The 8,608-nt window shown below is 35.5% G+C and overlaps 1 non-coding gene across 1 annotated transcript; it reads right to left on the reverse strand.

Moving 5' to 3' along the window:
* Positions 1-7,908: 7,908 nt before the first annotated feature.
* Positions 7,909-8,034, reverse strand: LOC115029640 (small nucleolar RNA SNORA17). The gene has a single exon (XR_003835205.1). It is a non-coding gene; the product is annotated as a small nucleolar RNA SNORA17 (small nucleolar RNA).
* Positions 8,035-8,608: the final 574 nt, after the last annotated feature.

Below are 8,608 nucleotides of genomic sequence, written 5' to 3' on the forward strand. Positions count from 1 at the left end.
ATTCTGTGAATAAAATTGCAATGAACAAGTTTTTATTTTTAAATAATGGAAAATTCTCACTATAAGATAATATATATTGAGATGATGGCACAACATAGCGCCAACCTATAGCTGATTCAGACTTCTTGGAAACAGAACATATGAGGTAGAAACAAGATGGCTGACTGGTGATATCCAGTGTCAACTATTCAAAAAACAAGAATCAGTATTACAAGCTCATCTCTGTATTTTTAGGTGAATTATCATGGTAAAACTAATAATAATAATCCATAAAAGACTGAAAAAATAAAGTTAGCGACCTAGGAAAATAGCCCAGCAAAAGCAATGTGTGTGTGTGTGTATGTGTGTGTGTGTGTGTGTATACGATTTCTGCACAGAGTTTCATAGCTAGGGAGGGCGTCCCCTTTGCAGGAGTAAGTTTGAAGACGTTTAAGCCAGCTGGAAGAAGTGCTGATGATCCCACCCATTGAAAGTTCCAGAATCCATAGAAGTTTGCAGCCAATTCATTTAAGTAATGGGAAGCTGGCATAAACTCCTGACTTTGGGAAGAGACTTTTATCTTTACATGAACCCCAAAGCCCTGTATCTTGGAATAATAGTTAAAATGTGAGCTATTATGTGAATTGAAGTTGTTCTCTAAATCAGAGACTCCTTCATATTGTTACTTCTAGCACCCCATAAGAATTCTAATTTACTGACTTAGCAGACAAGAATTTCACAAACATAATTTATCCCCTGAAAATAATGCTGGACTCTAGTCGTTCATAGCCCCCTGACATGTAGAGATCTTCACTACTGACCATGTGTTATCATGATGAGGTACTACATGATAACATTTTCAAAAAGTCATCGTATCTTTATTGTATGGAGATCATGCCAGAAAAAGTGGGGCTGGCATAACATGAAATCTGTCAATATATTCATCAATTTTAACAGATAAGAAAAAGAAGTGCAAGGAATAAAATGTATATTCAGGTGTGCATCTTTCCCTATGAGTACATTCTATCATATGAAAAATCTAAGCCCCCCCCCCAACATACACATACACACCAATCATGCTATTGCCAAGGTATTATAATATGCTTTATTCAAACAGAAAATGCTATGCATATTAATCCTGCTTACAGTTGGGATATTGAATCACACATGGGAAATGCATGAGAAATCAACAATCATACATCTTTCTTTGTACTGTTTATTATCTTTAAAATCAATTTGCCTCTAAAACTATAATGATGACTGACTGCTTTGTGACATTCTATGTGAACGATAGGGAAGAGAGGAAAGGTTCCAGGTCCCTAGCTTGGAGTTGGGCAACACTTTCTGCCAGGAGAGTTTTTCCTCTCATTACTGCTGTAGCATTAATTGGGATTTGGCACAAGTGATTGACTCCCTCTTGTGAATCCTTCATTCGGCGAAGAGAGCTCTGAGAAGAAAAAATAGCACCTGGTGAGGTGAGCATGACACTGGAATATTAACCACACATCTTCTTTTTCAAAGACAATCCTTAGTCCTGATCTATATGCAATTAGATCTCATACTCAGTAGTAGCTAAAACTGCAAGAAACGTGTAAATATTGTGATGCTGTGCATAACAGGGCTAAAGAGAAAGCATTACCTAAACAGCAAACAAATAAAAGAGTCTTTTTGCAAGGTTGGAAAAAAATAACATTTGAGCAAATAGCTGCTTCAAAAGAAATAAAACATCCTTTCAGATGCTACAGACACAAGGGTTAGTCATGGAAACAAACTCAGAGTGGCAAAGAGACTCTGAAGGAGGTTTCAGCACTCTGGTACTTGGAATGGCTCTCATTTTATTTATGGTAGGAATCTTTCTCACAATTGCATTTGTAGAATGCATTACACAGAATTAAAAATTTATAGTAACCTATTTTACTGGCTCCATTTTAAAAACAAGGAAACTAGGCCCTGGTTAATGTTCTGTTTATTATACTCTTTTGTATTTATAACCTAAGTTGTCTCTTCTGTGTTGTTTTCTAATAGAAATCATCGAGGAAGTTATTAATTTTTATTATGTCATTTGCTATACTTATTTAGGCAAGGACAATAGGTTTGAATCCTTTGAGGATACTGATTTCATGACCATTATACAAGTTCCTTTAAATAAAAAGAGGTAATACATATTCATGCCAATACTAAAAATTCAAATATTAAAAAGTAAAATGATGCAATTGTTCTCTTTCTTCCATATTTTGAACAGTTTTCAAGATTCAATCATTTATACCATAGTTGTAAGTATGACTAGAGATTTTTACATACAGTTGTAAGTCCATGCATGCATATGTATAGATTTTTTTATCATTATGAACACAGTTTTAAACACATCCAATGAATACTTTAGCAATGCTCAGTTTTTAAATCACACAATGTAATTTTTTCCCAATTATTTTCCATTTAAGCTAAAAAGGTGGTTAAAATGTGATCCCAAGAATCCCATGGTTGTTCATCATTCACAAAGACTCTTCTTTTGTTTTACAATTGTTTAGTATGAAGATCCTGCCCTTATTATTCTTGCTAGCTTTAACCTAATAGACTCCATTTTGTACCTAGACATCATCTTATGTTTAATTTGCTTGTAGTTTGTTTGAACTCAGTTGAGAAAAACCCTAACTTGTTCCAGGAACCATTGTACTATTATCCCCCTAGTAACAGCCTGTCCACCCTAGAAACAAACAATCCGAATCAAGAAAGTCAGGCTATGATCTTTAAATGTCAAACAATCATACATGCTAGCTTGCACAGCTTCTCACCCTGCTTGTAACTATGAAAAAAATCCATGGCTTTACAGCTTCAGCCTTCCACGCTCATCCACTGAGTCAGAGAGGTTTGAAGGACCAAGCTGGAGCTTGAATAAAGACACTTTGCTTTTGCATACAAGTTGGACTCTTGGTGGTCTCTAGTGGTCTTTGGGGATCTCATGATCTGTGCATAACATGAGGAGCAAAATAAAAAGATCAAGTCACTCAGAAAATACACATAATAAAAAGGTGCACTTATACCATTGCAAGTTTCAAATTTACAAATATCTGATTTGTCTCCTAGGTTTGAAATATAACTCCCTGGAAAGCATAACTGATTTAAAGAGATTTTGATTATTTGAGGCAGTGGTTATAAGGAAATATGTTACAACCAATTTTGAAGAGCTCTGAGATAATACACCAGGCCCCTAGACTCTAAAAGCAGTGTGTTCTGATACTGTCAATAGACACAAATGTGTCCATCAAAGTTTCTGCCATAGCACATTCATAACTATAAAGATATTTTTTCTGTTGTAAAAGGTTACAGCACATAATATTTTTGAACCATTTTTAATATCGTGGACTATGAACTATCATTTTATCATTTGTTTTTAAAATTATCATTATGGATTTTCCCTTTCCTTTCCTCAATTCAACGCCTCCCAACCTTCCCCAGTCCAACACTTCCCATGTCCCTCTACTAATCAACACTCACAGTGGTAAACTCTTTTCCTTTAATTATTGTTTTAATATACATAGTTAAATGCATAAAGAGACTAAAGTCTCTTTAATGTGACTCAGAGTCAAATTATCTTAATTCCATTTATAGGATGTAAATAAATTTAGTTGAAAGTATAGATATCTACATGCAGAGCATAAATGTTCAATTTATAAAAATGAATCAATATTTACTCACAAATATACTCATAAGATAGAACTTATTAAAATACTTTGTAAGGGTTTAATGTTTTAAACACAAGCATATATTATATACATAAAGTTCAAAGTTTCTCCCCTTCAAATAACTGAAATATCTTAGATAATATTTGAAAATTGAGAAGGTATGGGGAAGCAGGATTAGACATCATCCTAATCTCACTCATTGATACACATTTTTGTAGAATTGATCTTTTGTCAAAAAATCAGGCAGCAACTTGGTCTTATGTTGAATGGCTTCTGTTCAATCGCTTTTCTGCAAATTCAGCATGGGGCCTGGAGTTCCCACCCACCTCTACATGATGATGCTCAGAGAACATTCTTACCACAAAACATTTCTGGTAACACTCAGAGATATATAGAGTAAGTTGTGTGAATTCTTTGGCTTGGGTGTGACATATCACACAGAAAGTCTCAACTCTGTATGCAAGAGTACTATAGACAATTTAGTAATAAATATAGGATGGTTTTGAAAAACATAATAACAGAATTATTAATAAGGGTAAAATCATCCACTTGAAAGATGAAATCTGGTTCAAGATATTTTTCTCTCTAATACTTCTGTAATTTTCTGTTTAATATTTGTACTCCAAATCATTTTCCCTATATTTGTACTTACAAGACAGTGTAAAAATTACCTATCCTAAGAAATTTTCACATTATCATTAGATTGAGGGAAAAAAGAATTATGGTGAGACTCCACATAATATAAATACAACAGTTACTTAAAGACATATCATGAGATAAAAATATTGGTATATATTCATACAATTTAAAAACATATGAATATATTTTTATTAATATAGTCAAAATAAATATGTAATTAGAATATATTTTAATATATTATATCATATAATATTTATTATATTTTAATGTTGAATTATAATATGTTATATATTTAAAATAAATTGATATATTTAAAATATATATCTATGTATTTTAAAAATATATAAAATTTCACAGTGGCTCACAGAGACTGAAGCAGCAGTTACAGAACCTGCATGGATCTGCACTGGATCCTCTGTGTACATGCTGTTGTTTTTTAGCTTGATGTTTTCATGGGGTTCCTAACAGTAGGAATGGGGTGTCTCTGACTCTTTTGCCTGCTTATGGGATCTCTTTTCTCCTACTGGCTTTCAGAGTCCAGTCTTGCTATGAGGGTTTATGCCTAGTCCTACTGCATGTCTTCATTGTATTCCTTTGTTCTTTTCATAAGGAAAATGAAGGAGCAGTAGATCTGGGGGAAAGAGGAGATGGGGAGAGCCACCTGGAAGGAGGGGAGAGAGCAGAGGCTGCGGTTGGGAAATATTGTATGAGTGAAGAATAAATAAGAAGAAAAATGCTATGTTCCATGTTTATGCGTGTGCTTCCATTTACTGAGCACTGGGACGGTCCCGGGAGTAGGCTGATGTTCCATGAGTTTGTATTTTTCATATGACTTTTCACTTTGGGTTTTCTTCTGTCCTCAGAAAACCATGAAGTACATTTCTTTGACATCTTTGTGGCTGTGCTGCTTGAGTTACAAGACAAGCCCTCCAGAATTCCTTGACCTATGATACTGTGAACTTGTGTATCTTTTACTCTTTTACCATCGGCTCTCTGACTCTGGCTTCCTGGTACCCACTTTCTAATGTATGCATACTATTCTCTATCAGAAACACAGCTTCCCCCTGCAGCTGCCTTCCTGCTCATTTTCTTTTGGCTTAACTTTCTGTTGTTTTCATTAATGTCTTCCTTTTGTTCTCCTTTTATTTCTCATATTTACACTTTCTACAAAAAACGTGTGCTCAAAAAATAAACACTGGCCCTTGCTCACATTGTCAGAGCTATCTTCCTCCTACTGTCTTCTTGCTGCCTCTCTTATTTACCTCACAGCTTCCCTTTGCACTTTCCAACCTTCCTCACCACACAATCCATCCTTGAAACACAAGCTTCATTTCCCTTTCTAGCCCCTAGAGTCCTTGCTATAGACAATAGGATCTGAGAAAGGATCCTATTCTTTCCGTGATCCAATTGAGTGATCTACTCTTTACCTGCTTTGCCTTGTTAAGAAATACTATATGGAAGTCTGTAAATGTATGCTTTTAATCACACTGGTTGTGTGCATTTTGAATTTTAATGGATCTGAAGAACATTCATTTTGAGAACAAGTTCTGTCACTTCCAGATTTTGAAATTCAGGGTATTGTTGTTGCTGTGTTTTAGTTTGTATTATTTGAGTTTATTGGAATATCAGTATTTCCATGTGTATAAGTTAATACCTGTAAAATACTCTATTGAATGTCTGTCAATTTAACGATTAGTAAAAGCTCCAGTTAGTAATTACTTGTTTGATATATCATTGTTCTGTGATTCACATACTCTAATTGCATACTAAGTGAAGATGAGGTTTAATGTTCTTGGCCTCAGGCTGATCAGTATTTAGGCACACTTTCTAATTATACTTTCCTCTAACTGAGTGCAAAGGTATTATTATAAGGTAGCTCACCCTTTACTTGCTGAGAACTATTTTCTAATTCTATCACCTAGTACAAGTCCCCAACCATGTGCTAATTTAACCATAATTGTTCATTTACTCCAATTTGCCCTAACTAGGCCACCATCTCTCCTGTGTTCACTGTCTCATTATAAAAGAGAAATAACAAATTTTGGGCTTGACCTACTAAGTAGTTGAATCTCATCAATATTAAATCCTTCTCTTGAATGCTAAAATGTTCAATTTTGTTTGTTGCTCTCTAACATAAACCTTTCATCCAAAGGCTATATAGTAGCAAATTTGGGTAATTAAAATGTGACAAATAGCTCTGTTACAATGCATTATTTCTTTCTGGAAAGTTATATGTTGTGTTAAGAAGTGCCTCTCTCAGGGCATAAGTCTTTCAGACATTTTCCTCTGTTGCAGGGGACTTCTGTTGTTCAGTTTTGTGTGTTCCTCTGTATAAATCTCATTTGTTTTGGCCTTTAAGAAAGACAACTGACTGGTAACATTTAATAGCTCTGGTCTATAGTACTAGCACTCAGGAAGCTAAGGCAAGAGGAATTTGATCCTTAGGCATAGCCTGTGCTACAGGTGAAACTTTATGAAAGAAAGGGGATATAGAAAGAAGAAAGAAAAGAATGAATGAAAGAAAGAAGGCAGGGAGGGAAGTAGAGCAAGGCAGGAAGTGTAACAGAGAAGGAAGAAAGGCAGAGAAAACTGCCATCTCTATTTTTGCCTCCATCTCATTCTTTCATTTTCCCTAGATTCAGCTTTCTCTTCCTTCTATTGTTCATAATTTTGCTTTATTTCTTCTTAGTAGTAGATGATTATTAATCCTTCTCCACCTTTATTTGGGTAAGAATAAAAACTGGAATCTGTATTTGATGGCCCCATTGTTCTTCCTGGTAGTCTTCTGGAAGATTTCAAACATACATGAACCATGGTTCCTTTTTGCATTACAACTTAGCTGTTCCACTCTCATGGCTGCTGAACATGGCCTTGGATGCTATTCTAGGATCTTGACTTTTGGCAATAACCACCCTGATCAAGGACAACACCTAGAGTCATAACCATTTTATTTTAAGGTAATTTTGGATGTATAGATATTTATTACACAACCAAAAGTAGCAGTCAGTAGAGTTGTCTTCGGTTTAACATCACTTTTTTTTTTTATGTTTAGTAGTTCTTTGTGAATTGAACATCATGTAGCTCAATCCCACACTTTGCCTCTTCCTTTCATCCCATCTCTCCACTTTTTCAAACGTCTGCCCAACAAATAAAGTCCTAGTGAGTCACAGTATGTCCCACAGTTTATCCTTTTTTCCTACTTTTTTTGCTTATAAATATTCATTGCAATGGATTCTTGGTTGGGTACAAAGCCTCTGGCTTATGTATAACTATCAATACAGAAACCTCTCTGGAACCCCTCTAAGATATCCTGTTGTTATCCTTTGTCATGAAGATCCTGCAGTCCTGGTTCTATAGGACCAGGCCCTTCACACACTCCAGCAGTTCATTCATGGGATAGATGTATCAGTGAGCCAATTCAAAGTCCTGGATCTGGAAATAAGGGAAATCTGGACTTACAGCATTGGTTTGAGGTCATATTGGGCATGGTCTACCCCTGCCCCCCTAAACACAAAGGCTTATGCAGCACGGACCAATGGTAGTTTCAGGCTCTCTCTTTTTTTTTTTCAGAGAGTATTAGGCTACTATACTATTGACTATGACTATGACTAATAGACTAATGATTATTCAGATGTTCATAGATCAAAACACTGAGCATAGCCTCTCTGCCCTCTGCCACCTACCAATACACATATGACATAGCAGCCACACCTGCAATGCCTCCAGGGGCTTTCTGTTTTAGATTATTTCAAAAATTCTTATATGTGTATAATGCATCTTCATTGCCTTCACTTCCTCACTCTACTGCCACTCCTATACACCATGCTCATCTGTTCATGTTTTCTTTTATTCCTTTATATCTTACTGAGTCCAGTAAATGCTCCTCAAATGTGAATGGTTTTGAGTTCAATCCCTATGGCATAGGCCATCAGAGGCCAGCCCAGCAAAGAAAATTGACTTCTCCTCCCTCAGCAGCAACTGATTATCAATATAGGAGAGCTGATGTCCTTGGAGAAATGACAACATGATTTTTATCTTGTTGTAGTCATAATTTTATAATGAGTAATCATTCCAAAATAGGTACATGAAACATTCCACATAGAGACATGACATAGGGATATTTTGCTGGTGGCAGGTTAGACTGGCTTGTTGTTATTTTGTTTGTTTGGGCTGAGCAGCTTCAATGTTTCTGAAAGTTAATTTGGGAACAGTTCTGAGAAATAGTGAATCTGTGCTCATAAAACTTTTAATGTAGGAACAGGTGCCAAGAATGGTGGCAGGGTGTGGTCACCTTGATTGTGAGACAC

Source organism: Mus caroli, unplaced genomic scaffold, assembly GCF_978045245.1.
Source record: "Mus caroli unplaced genomic scaffold, Mus_caroli_1 scaffold_17, whole genome shotgun sequence".
Taxonomy (NCBI): Eukaryota; Metazoa; Chordata; class Mammalia; order Rodentia; family Muridae; genus Mus; species Mus caroli.